Source organism: Oncorhynchus gorbuscha, linkage group LGY (assembly GCF_021184085.1).
Source record: "Oncorhynchus gorbuscha isolate QuinsamMale2020 ecotype Even-year linkage group LGY, OgorEven_v1.0, whole genome shotgun sequence".
In the NCBI taxonomy this organism is placed as follows: Eukaryota; Metazoa; Chordata; class Actinopteri; order Salmoniformes; family Salmonidae; genus Oncorhynchus; species Oncorhynchus gorbuscha.
The window spans coordinates 1,936,067-1,949,340 of NC_060199.1; positions in this window are offsets into that span (position 1 = coordinate 1,936,067).

A 13,274-nucleotide genomic window follows, 5' to 3' on the forward strand; every position below is an offset into this window, starting at 1 on the left:
AACAGACACCCTGGTGTGTCATGTTCTATATGTGCTATCAGAAACTCTGCCATCCTCAAACATGTCAATACTCTAAGCTTTCGGTGTTCAAAATTGTTCGTACTGAGCCTCCAAGTGGTAAATACCAATGGGAAACTCAGATAACATTGTTATAATCCCAGAGTTTCCTAGTTCCGAGTAGCACATGAAGGTAGCATTAGCTGATTCTGATTGACTGAACCAGTGGGAGGTGAGTTTTAGCCTGAAGGGATTGAAAGAGCAGTCTTGTGCCTGAAACGCTGAGTGTCACAATATTCCCATCTCAAGCTCCTACTACTAGGAGTCCCAACTTTGAGGTGACACCATGGTTATTTTGGTAACACTTTCTTTCTACAAAGTGTAATCCATTGGGAATACGTTTATGTACCGGTGGTAGTTTAGTATTAGGAGTTGTGAACTGGGATCATGCTTACAGCAAGTCATATAATGCACTATATTGTTCCACTTTTTAAGTACTGTTTGAAGTATTACCTTTTTGGTGTTTGCAAGACTTGGACTGTATGACATTTCTCTGCATGTCCGTGTTTGTGTACAGTGTTCATGTGTCTGAGTGTTTGTGAGTATGTAAGCATCTGAAAGTGTTTGTGTACAGTGTTCATGTGTCTGAGTGTTTGTGATGTAAGCATCTGAAAGTCTTTGTTTGTCAATGTGTCAGTGTAAGAGAGAGTGCTTTGGACAGCGCCTCCTCTGTGTGCCTTGGACAGCGCCTCCTCTGTGTGCCTTGGACAGCGCCTCCTCTGTGTGCCTTGGACAGCGCCTCCTCTGTGTGCCTTGGACAGCGCCTCCTCTGTGTGCCTTGGACAGCGCCTCCTCTGTGTGCCTTGGACAGCGCCTCCTCTGTGTGCCTTGGACAGCGCCTCCTCTGTGTGCCTTGGACAGCGCCTCTCCTCTGTGTGCCTTGGACAGCGCCTCCTCTGTGTGCCTTGGACAGCGCCTCCTCTGTGTGCCTTGGACAGCGCCTCCTCTGTGTGCCTTGGACAGCGCCTCCTCTGTGTGCCTTGCAGCGCCTCCTCTGTGTGCCTTGGACAGCGCCTCCTCTGTGTGCCTTGGACAGCGCCTCCTCTGTGTGCCTTGGACAGCGCCTCGCACACACCCATACATACCCTGCACCCCAGGATTTAGACAGCGCCTCCTCTGTGTGCCTTGGACAGCGCCTCCTCTGTGTGCCTTGGACAGCGCCTCCTGTGTGCGCCTTGGACAGCGCCTCCTCTGTGTGCCTTGGACAGCGCCTCCTCTGTGTGTCTTGGACAGCGCCTCCTCTGTGTGCCTTGGACAGCGCCTCCTCTGTGTGTCTTGGAGATGTCTCGCACACACCCATACATACCCTGCACCCCAGGATTTAGACAGCGCCACCTCTGTGTGTCTTGGAGATGTCTCGCACACACCCATACATACCCTGCACCCCAGGATTTAGACAGCTCCGGTGAGGCGGGCCGTGATTGTTAAGCCCATTCCAAATGTTTTTTCATCCAAATCAGTGGGAGTTTAGCTGCAGCATTTTAATACCAAACAAAACGTTAGCCTGAGAGTCCCTGGGCTGCCTGCTTCCCTCTCCAGATTTCATTAGTCATCTCTCTGTGGCAAACAAACCCGCTGCATGGCTCTGGGACACGCAGGGGTAGAGAGGGTACCCCACTGTTAGGGAAAACCCCTGAAAGTACTGTGGAGAATGTCTTCTTCCCTTGATCTGGTTTCAACCAGGGTTTTTGATTTTCATCTCAGGGCCTTCTCACTATCACTGTTTTAAGATACTCTGTTGTTAAGCCAAATAGAGTGGTTCCCTATTAGCAAATGGGTCATGGCTAATAGTGGAGTTGTAGAGGGCTTTCGGTTTTTATTTTTGCTTTATTGCCAAAAAACACAAAAAGCACAGCAAATGAAAAGAACACTGTTCCCTGCTTGATTCCAGGGTTTCCTGAAAGTACAAGTGCAAATTAAATTAAACGTAAAAAATGAGTCACTCTCCCAACTCACTTTGTCACTGTGGAAAGGGAGTATACAGCCAGTCAAACCTTCGCATTAAATGATCATCGATGCAACTCCGCCACAAGCCATACGTGTGTGACTGTGTGTGCTCCCCCACCCAAAACAAAACAGATTTCTGTGTGGCTACTGGCTCCAGACTGTGTTCATTTCAGCATAACCCCGCTCATGCGCTCCCTCCTGGGCTCTGATGAAATTACACCCCCACATCTGCAGGGGGCTCTCTCTCCGTTGCCCTGGCCCCCATTTTTAGAAGGGCGAGTCGGCAATGTGGTGTTGGAGGGATTGATGTGGGAGGCTCGTGCTCACGATTTGTAGTTAATCAATCATTGCACCGCCTTAAGGACGTCCTGCTGCTCCCCTAATGTCTTCTGGCAGGGGCTGGCTCTGAGCTCACGCAGGCACACATATGGCCGCCTCTCGAGTGAGTGACAGGACCCCTTTTGCGCGAGGCACCCCTCGTGTCGGATGCCATCAGCCACACACAGCCTCCACAAGCAAGGAGTGAAACGGTGGAGAAAAAGAAGAGAGAGGGAAAGAGAGAAAGGAGATGAGAGTCCTGCCTGCCTGTTTGGCTGGGCTCTCCTGTAAAAGTGAGGTGTGGAGAACAAGGCGAGGCAGGGCACATGAGAGACATTCTGTATCATCTCCAACTTTCTTTTCTAACACCCCAAAGAAGTGTGAACTCTGTTTATTAACTTGTTCGCAGAATATCAGCTGGTTGCAGCCTGAGAGACAACATTTTTGGTTTCTTTTTTTAAAAGCTATGGAGGAAGATACTGAAATTGTAAGTGTGTGACATGTAATCATATTCACGTCAAAATTACTTTTTTATTTCACATTCTTTTAGGATGGCAGGTATTGTAGAGGTTAGAGAGGGTCAAATCTCTTTTTTGAAATTGCAAATCAATCACCTAAATGGACTACAATGAAATGGATATGACCCCACAACAAGTGGTGGAGATAATCGATAGTGTTGTTTCATGGCAAGATAGGAAGGAAGGAAGGAAGGAAGGAAGGAAGGAAGGAAGGAAGGAAGGAAGGAAGGAAGGAAGGAAGGAAGGAAGGAAGGAAGGAAGGAAGGAAGGAAGGAAGGAAGGAAGGAAGGAAGGAAGGGGGGTCTCTTTGGGCCCTAGAATTTGCATGCAGAGGGAGTGATCGTAGCCCCCATCTGTCCACCAAAAAGCTTCCTAATTCATGTTGGCTGTTGTCACCGCTATCCAACTCTCTCTCTCTCTCTCTCTCTCTCTCTCTCTCTCTCTCTCTCTCTCTCTCTCTCTCTCTCTCTCTCTCTCTCTCTCTCTCTCTCTCTCTCTCTCTCTCTCTCTCTTGTCCTTTGTCTCTGTGATACTGTAATTCTTGTTCTTCTTTTATATGAACCTGCAACCAGTGAAAATCTATTGAGCAGTCAGTACTGTTAATAAATGGAAAGCACAATGTTCAGGGCCATACAATTTGTCCATTGTACAGTATACAGCCTACAATGCACTGTACTACAGTATACAATACTAAAAGGGACAAAATCAAAGGAGTAAACATGAGATCAATGTGCTTCTTCTTGTCTTTGGTCTGGGTCAGGCCAGAGCATTTCAATGACATCACAAGCATTATTGTCCCTCCTGAGGGGGGAAGAAGCCTCTTGTGTGCCTTATCCAGCCCTGACATGATTCCTCACCTATATTTCTGTCCAAAAATGATGCAGAAAAATGTATCCATGCTTTTGTCACTTCTAGGTTAGACTACTGCAATGCTCTACTTTCCGGCTACCCGGATAAAGCACTAAATAAACTTCAGTTAGTTCTAAATACGGCTGCTAGAATCCTGACTAGAACCAGAAAATTTGATCATATTACTCCAGTGCTAGCCTCTCTACACTGGCTTCCTGTCAAAGCAAGGGCTGATTTCAAGGTTTTACTGCTAACCTACAAAGCATTACATGGGCTTGCTCCTACCTATCTCTCTGATTTGGTCCTGCCGTACATACCTACACGTACGCTACGGTCACAAGACGCAGGCCTCCTAATTGTCCCTAGAATTTTTAAGCAAACAGCTGGAGGCAGGGCTTTCTCCTATAGAGCTCCATTTTTATGGAACGGTCTGCCTACCCATGTCAGAGACGCAAACTTGGTCTCAACCTTTAAGTCTTTACTGAAGACTCATCTCTTCAGTGGGTCATATGATTGAGTGTAGTCTGGCCCAGGAGTGGGAAGGTGAACGGAAAGGCTCTGGAGCCTCAACCCACCCGAGTGGCGGAGATCTTTGTGGGCTATACTCAGCCTTGTCTCAGGATGGTAAGTTGGTGGTTGAAGATATCCCTCTAGTGGTGTGGGGGCTGTGCTTTGGCAAAGTGGGTGGGGTTATATCCTTCCTGTTTGGCCCTGTCCGGGGGGTGTCCTCGGATGGGGCCACAGTGTCTCCTGACCCCTCCTGTCTCAGCCTCCAGTATTTATGCTGCAGTAGTTTATGTGTCGGGGGGCTAGGGTCAGTTTGTTATATCTGGAGTACTTCTCCTGTCCTATTCGGTGTCCTGTGTGAATCTAAGTGTGCGTTCTCTAATTCTCTCCTTCTCTCTTTCTTTCTCTCTCTCGGAGGACCTGAGCCCTAGGACCATGCCTCAGGACCACCTGACATGATGACTCCTTGCTGTCCCCAGTCCACCTGGCCATGCTGCTGCTCCAGTTTCAACTGTTCTGCCTTACTATTATTTGACCATGCTGGTCATTTATGAACATTTGAACATCTTGGCCATGTTCTGTTATAATCTCCACCCGGCACAGCCAGAAGAGGACTGGCCACCCCACATATGCTCTCTCTAATTCTCTCTTTCTTTCTCTCTCTCGGAGGACCTGAGCCCTAGGACCGTGCCCCAGGACTACCTGACATGATGACTCCTTGTTGTCCCCAGTCCACCTGACTGTGCTGCTGCTCCAGTTTCAACTGTTCTGCCTTATTATTATTCGACCATGCTGGTCATTTATGTACATTTGAACATCTTGGCCATGTTCTGTTAACCCCACATAGCCTGGTTCCTCTCTAGGTTTCGGCCTTTCTAGGGAGTTTTTCCTAGCCACCGTGCTTCTACACCTGCATTGCTTGCTGTTTGGGGTTTTAGACTGGGTTTCTGTACAGCACTTTGAGATATCACCTGATGTAAGAAGGGCTATATAAATAAATTTGATTTGATTTGATTTGATTTATATCACCACAGGCTAAATCTATGGCTTGCAGCAGATTTACTCAGGTGTAGGGTTGTCTATCATACACTTTCCATCTCCAAGAGGAGAAAAACTCCTCAATCGGATTCAGGAAAGGCGAGTATGGAGGGAGGTACAAGTTCATAAACTGCCCATTGATGTTAAATGATTCCCTTACCTGAGCAGCTCGGTGGAAACTGACAGTGTCCCACACTATCACATAGCTGGGAATGGGATTCTCATTTAACTCTTGATCCTGCTGCTCTTGAACCTGCAGCTCAAATAAAATCTCTTAGATTGGCAATAAATCTTAGAAGATGCTGGGTGTTATATGGCCCGAGTGTAACATGGTGATGTAGAACACCATGGTTGCTAATAGCAGCACAGATTGTGACATTGCCACCTCGTTGACCAGGGACTTCAACAATTTCCTGCTGTCCAATCATGTTTCAGCCTCCTTCTCCTCTTTGTTAGATTGAAGCCTGCTTCATCGACAGAGATGAACTCATGGGGTCTGTCCAAGGATTCCAAGTCAAATATTGTCTGTGTAGGAATACAATATACTGTATGTAGGATGTTGTAAGTCGTACAGAGTACAATTAGGCTTCCAGTACTGTAGACAATCTGGATTGTAGTAAATGTTTCTGAATGTACACTTACTTGCACATACTGAGCTCGCAGTTCTTTCACCCTTGGTGAGTTGCGTTCAAAAGGTTCTCTGTATACTTGTATACTACGGTCAGTTGTGTAAATGCTCCCACTGTCGATTCCCTGGAAGTGTGTGTTGTCTTGTATCACTCGTTCCTGGATTTCTCGAGTCGTATTGCATTATCTTGAATGACCATGCCAACTATAACGGCCTCTTGCTCCCGAGTGAATAAAGCTGTCCTTCCACCTGCATGTGGCTGCCTTGCAATTCTACAAAAAGTAGTTGTGCAGTTACAAAACATATTCATGCAGTACAATACATACAGTGATTAACTTTACAAATGTATATTGAAACAGCTGTACAGTATTGTTAGTATTTCAGTACTATTGAAACAGTAGTACAGTAAATGTGCAATTACAAAATACAGTAGTATACTGTACCTCTTCTCTGATTGTCCTTACTATGGTGGACGTAGAAAATCGGCTCAAATTGGGTTGCACTCTAAGTCCTGCTTCCCTCATTGTCAATCCATGGTCTGTAACTGTTGCTCGAATTTCATCAGATATTTCCACTCTTTGTCTTCCTCCTCCTCTTCGTCCTCCTCTTCCTCTTTCTTGCCCTCCTCCTCAACTCCCTCCTCGTTGCCCACCTCGCATACACACTCGTCCTCGTCCTCTCACATTGTTTCTTCTATCCATTCTCAGACTTTCTCCTTCCCACCTTCAACAACCTGTTTGCTCTCTGAACTGGCTTATATTGGTTGTGTCGCATCATTTGAAACAGGTTAAATCAATTTTGAGTGGTTGTGTTCAATCAATGACATATGTTCTCTATTTGTATTTGATTGTTGCCCCTTGTGTTTACCAGTATGGATGACGTGTGCATTAGAGTGCAGAATGTGTTTTGAGAATGAGAATGTGTTTAGAGTTTTGATGAAAAGTCTAAGTGAGATCTGCAAATGGTGTTTTACCATGTGAAATGGTTTAAGGTATTGACAACAGACTGCATAATTAACTAAATGAGTCCAGGCAACTGAGAACTTTGTTCAGCCACTGGGTTTTTGTCATGTTTTGTCTTATATTGTCTTGTCATTTTGCTTTCCCTTCTGTTCGTTTTCCCCCTGCTGGTCTTATTAGGTTCGTTCCCTTTTTTTCTCTCTCCCTCCCTCTCTCTCTTCTCTCTATCGTTCCGTTCCTGCTCCCAGCTGTTCCTATTCTCCTACTCACTCATTTAGTCTTTCCACACCTGTTCCCTATCTTGTCCTCTGATTAGAGTCCCTATTTCTCCCCTTGTCTTCCGTTTCTGTCCTGTCGGATCCTTGTATATTGTTCGCCGTGCTGTGTCTTGTTTCCCTCAGATGCTGCGTGTGAGCAGGTGTCTGAGTCTGCTACGGTCGGTGCCTTCCCGAGGCAACCTACAGTTTATGGTCGAGTCTCCAGTCTGTCCTCGTCACTACGAGTGGAATTAGTTTTTTATGTTTTGTTTTCTGCTCTGATTTGTCTAGGAGTATTGCCTATTTCCTTTACTGGAATAAAGACTCTGTTTTCGCCAAGTCGCTTTTGGGTCCTCATTCACCTGCATAACAGAAGGATCCGACCAAGAATGGACCCAGCGACTATGGATTCTCTCTACTCTACTCTCGAGTTCCAGGGAGCGATGCTCGGCAGACACGAGCAGGAATTGTCTGCTGCTCGGCATGCCGTTGAGACCCTGGCCGCTCAGGTCTCCGACCTCTCAGGACAGTATCAGAGTCTTCGTCTCGTGCCACCAGCTACTTCCGGGTCTTCCGAGCCTCCGGAACCTAGGGTTAATAACCCACCATGTTATTCTGGGCAGCCCACTGAGTGCCGCTCCTTTCTCACCCAGTGTGATATAGTGTTCTCTCTCCAACCCAACACATACTCAAGAGAGAGAGCTCGGATTGCCTACGTCATATCACTCCTTACTGGTCGGGCTCGGCAGTGGGGCACAGCTATCTGGGAGGCAAGCGCTGAGTGTACTAACAATTATCTGAACTTTAAAGAGGAGATGATAAGGGTTTTGATCGTTCAGTTTTTGGGAAAGAAGCTTCCTGGTCCCTGTCTTCCCTATGTCAAGGTAATCGATCCATAACGGATTACTCTATAGAGTTTCGCACTCTTGCTGCCTCCAGTAACTGGAACGAGCAGGCGTTGCTCGCTCGTTTTCTGGAGGGACTCCACGCTAAGGTTAAGGATGAGATTCTCTCTCGGGAGGTTCCATCCAGCGTGGATTCTTTGATTGAACTCGCTATTCGCATTGAACGACGGGTAGATCTTCGTCACCGAGCTCATAGAAGAGAGCTCGCGTTAACTGTGTCTCCCCTCTCTCCGACACTACCATCTTTCCCCACTGACTCAGGTGTTGAGCCCATGCAGCTGGGGGTATTCGCATTTCGACTAAGGAGAGGGAACGGAGAATCACCAACCGCCTCTGTCTCTATTGCGGTTCCGCTGGTCATTTTGTCATTTCATGTCCAGTTAAAGGCCAGAGCTCATCAGTAAGCGGAGGGCGACTGATAAGCGCTACTAGACGGTCCTCTCCGTCAAGTACCTGTACTACCTTACCGGTCCATCTACGCTGGACCGGATCGGCAGCTTCCTGCAGTGCATTAATAGACTCTGGGGCGGAGGGCTGTTTTATGGACGAAGCCTGGGCTCGGGAACATGACATTCCTCTCAGACAGTTAGGGGAGCCCACGGTCATGTTTGCCTTGGATGGTAGTCCTCTCCCCAGTATATTATGTGAAACACTACCTTTAACCCTCACTGTATCTGGTAACCATAGTGAGACCATTTCTTTTTTGATTTTTTGTTCACCTTTTACACCTGTTGTTTTGGGTCATCCCTGGCTTGTGTGTCATAATCCTTCTTTTGATTGGTCTAGTAATTCTATCCTTTCCTGGAACGTTTCTTGTCATGTGAAGTGTTTAATGTCTGCTATTTCTCCTGTTTGTTCTGCTCCCTCTTCACAGGAGGAGCCTGGTGATTTGACAGGAGTGCTGGAGGAATATCGTGGTCTGCGCACGGTCTTCAGTCGGTCCAGAACCAACTCCCTTCCTCCTCACCGGTCGTATGATTGTTGTTCTGATCTCCTCAAGAAGCATTTTGCATCCGCTCATATCCTTGTTGCACCTGACGTCACTAAACAGTTTATTGTCGAGGTTGACGCGTCGGGGGGTGGGCGTGGGAGCCATTCTGTCCCAGCGCTCCGATACTGACGATGGGGTCCACCCTTGCGCGTATTTTTCTCATCGCCTGTCACCGTCGGAACGTAACTATGATGTGGCTAACCGTGAACTGCTCACCATCCGTTTAGCCCTAGGCAAATGGCGACAGTGGTTGGAGGGGGGCGACCGTTCCTTTTGTCGTTTGGACTGACCAAAGGAACCTTGAGTACATCCGTTCTGCCAAACGACTGAATGCGCGTCATGTTCGTTGGGCGTTGTTTTTCGCTTGTTTCGAGTTCGTTATTTCTTATTGCCCGGGTACTAAGAACACCAAGCCTCATGCTTTATCCCGTCTCTTTAGTTCTTCTGTGGCTTCTACTGTTCCCGAGGGGATCCTTCCTGTTGGGCGTGTTGTCGGGTTGACTGTCTGGGGAATTGAGAGACAGGTTAAGCAAGCACTCACGCACACTGCGTCGCCGCGCGCTTGTCCTAGTAACCTTCTTTTCGTTCCTGTTTCTACTCGTCTGGCTGTTCTTCAGTGGGCTCACTCTGCCAAGTTAGCTGGCCATCCCGGCGTTCGAGGTACTCTTGCTTCTATTCGCCAGCGCTTTTGGTGGCCTACTCAGGAGCGTGACACGCGCCGTTTCGTGGCTGCGTGTTCGGACTGCGCGCAGAATAAGTCTGGTAATTTTTTTTCTGCTTCTGCTCCTGGTCTTGCTGGGTCTCAGTCTGTTCCCTGCCACCGCATCTCTCCTGTTCTTGTTCCTGCCCTTGCTGTGTCTCAGTCTGTCCCTAGTTGTTACTCTCCTGGCCTGTTTGGTCCTGTTTGCTCTAAAGCTTTCAGTTCTCTACCCGTGTCTCATTTTTTTTTTTTTTAGAGTAGTACCCTAGTTTCCCTTTTTATCGTTTTCCGTTACGGTCCTGAGGAGAGGAGTTGGGTTCTTTCTCGGGACGTGCTGGACCGTTTGTGATCTATGATTTCCTCCGTTGCCGCCAGTGTTCCTCCTCGAGAGCGCCAGGAGGCGCTCGGTGAGTGGGGGGGTACTGTCATGTTTTGTCTTATATTGTCTTGTCATTTTGCTTTCCCTTCTGTTCGTTTTCCCCTGCTGGTCTTATTAGGTTCGTTCCCTTTTTTCTCTCTCCCTCCCTCTCTCTCTTCTCTCTATCGTTCCGTTCCTGCTCCCAGCTGTTCCTATTCTCCTACTCACTCATTTAGTCTTTCCACACCTGTTCCCTATCTTGTCCTCTGATTAGAGTCCCTATTTCTCCCCTTGTCTTCCGTTTCTGTCCTGTCGGATCCTTGTATATTGTTCGCCGTGCTGTGTCTTGTTTCCCTCAGATGCTGCGTGTGAGCAGGTGTCTGAGTCTGCTACGGTCGGTGCCTTCCCGAGGCAACCTACAGTTTATGGTCGAGTCTCCAGTCTGTCCTCGTCACTACGAGTGGAATTAGTTTTTTATGTTTTGTTTTCTGCTCTGATTTGTCTAGGAGTATTGCCTATTTCCTTTACTGGAATAAAGACTCTGTTTTCGCCAAGTCGCTTTTGGGTCCTCATTCACCTGCATAACAGTTTTAGTGTTTTAACAATTAAGAAAACTGTAAAACTAAGGGAACTCAGGTGATTGGTGCACGGTAGAGGATGTGGAAAAACATCTGATGACAAATAGACATCCAAGTCTCAAACACAGAAAATCAGTGGTCAAGGTTTAGCAGATCCGTTTGTGCTATCATGTCAACTCCTTGCCCTGCTAAAGACGTGTCAAGGAGTGAGATTATGGCACAAACAGACTAGTACCCGGGCTACCATTTCTGCCACTGCATGAAACAGCAGGTGTTGATGTTTTGACAGGGCAACTGTCGTGATGCAGAGGAATGATTTTGGCAGAACTTGTCAGGGATGTGTCTCGGTGTCTAATCTCAATGTGATGGTCATTGTTCAAGACATGAATGCACATCGCAAACACTCCGAGAAAAATCTGTTGCTTTTAAAGAGTAAAAATATTGCATAATTGCTGATCTAGTGGAGAAAGTGACTTCAGCTGGCACAAATGAGACTAAATATTGAATTCAATGTGTGGTATAAAATGTGATTATTTTTGTAATGAGGCAGGCTCCCTTCTGTGCTCTGAATACACCGTACAGATGATTTAATGAATGTTCCCTCCTCTCCCTTTTGCGCTCTGGCAGTTGAAAGGCAACGCAACGCAGCGGTCCCTTGATGTATCATGAAATTAGGCCATATTGTTGCGTCTCTTTAAGTAATGCACCATCGCCTCCGGGGTAATTATTTGTCTTTCTTGGGATACTCTCTTTTGAGGTGACTTCAACACCTCACACACCTCGTATGCACTCTGAATACACACTCAATAATATGGCAAATAACATGTCATACTCTCATACACTACCGACTCTCACCTGCAAGGCTGCCCCCCTTCCCTAAAAAACAACCAAACAGCCACTCACAAAGTATAGACTACCGATCGATGCCCATGGTGCATTGCGACATGGACTCTATGGTAGGCTTTCAGTGGTGCCAGGGTATGTAGCCTATATCTTTGCTTGCTAATGGTTAAATGTTTATTGGTAGGCCTATTTGGTCGTAATTTTCTCATGTTAAGCATAACTGTAAAGAACTTTAAGCATAACACTGTAATGAACACGAGGGGAGACAGAGAGCTGGTTTCAAGCGCAGGGCGAAGCACGTGTTTATTGCAAAGGACCACAGGAGGAGGCAGGTAGCTAGGTCCAGGGGCAGGCAGAAGGTCATACACAGAGGGTCCAAAAGGGCAACAGTACAGGCAGGTAAAAGGCTCGTAACGTAGTCCGGGAGATCAGGCAATAGGTAGATAACAGGAAATCTGATTTGCTTATTCCTGCCTGTACATTAGCCTAAGGCTTTGTTAGTGAGGCAGGCAAAAACCCATACATGGGAGGAGTAAACCACAGAGTAAAACAAACATTACCTCACAGTGATGGGGTGCAAAGAACTAAACTAAATAGTGTGTTTCATTATGCAGTGTAGCCTACTATCTATAGCTACAGTATATAGCCTACCATATTTACTGTAGCTGCTATTTAGGTGCTATTTATAAAGGGGAAATGAAGGAGAATGAGAGGCGCAGTTAAAGATGTTGCAGAACTGCTGTAACTGAAGCACCACTCCCTTCTTCCCAGTTTCCCTGATGTTGCTACGGCAATCAAGCTGTTTTTACCATCCCTGTAACTGTCGCTTCTGCGGAGAGATCGTTTTCTAAACTAAAAATCACAGAGAACTACTTAAGAAGCATTAGGCTTTCGGTCTGATGTGCGGTTCTGAACACCTGAGTAAACTCCACTCGTTGCACTGCCGCTGTCGTAACCTCGACCACGGCATTTGTTCAGCGATATCCCCTTACGTTCAGTCAGTAAAAAAAACATGGTCTGATGCACTTTTTCAGTCACATTCCAGAAGCCCAAGAAAAATAGCACATAAGTTCATTCTAGTAAATATGGAAAAAAAAATTAAAAGGCTTATGAATGGCTCTTTGGAGGGTTACTGTCAAAATGAGTTAGAGCTCGTATGCTAGTACCCCCTCCACTGTGCGGGGGTATCCGGTACGCCAGTGTCCACTCGTCAGTACACACACACACAAATTCAAACACCCCCTACTGACCAGGGGTTGGAACCGGTTCAGGAAAAAAAAAACAATCCAGATTTTTTTTTAGTAACAGAATCAGAACCGGGAACGTAGGTATTCAGAAACGGAACTGTTATTTTAAGAGCATGGAAACCGGTTAATAATGTTATTTTACGTTCTGGGGATTTTTTTCAGTCCCACAAAAAACTGCTAAACAAAGTGCCTATGCAAAATCCTCACTATGTCACTCAGAAACGTATTCCAGTGTTTGCCTGCCAGCTGAAAATCCTTGCCACTGTGTGTGCGCGTGTAAGCCACCTGCCCCTCCCTCTCCGAAGCATAGGCTACTGGAGCCGACTGACATTACAAGCTTGATTCAGAAATTAGGGAAAGAGATGTTTTATTAGAGAACGATTAACTTTGTCAATGCTAGTTAGGGATACAATAGTTATCACGTTTCACATTGTATTTATTAACTAAAAAGGTTATTTGAACTCTGCTGCCACTCTGCACATACATGCTTGCTAGCTAGCTAGGTAGCTCAGGTCCAACGTTAAGCCAACTCTCAGACGTTAAAAGACATTCAAATAGATGATCTCATTGTATT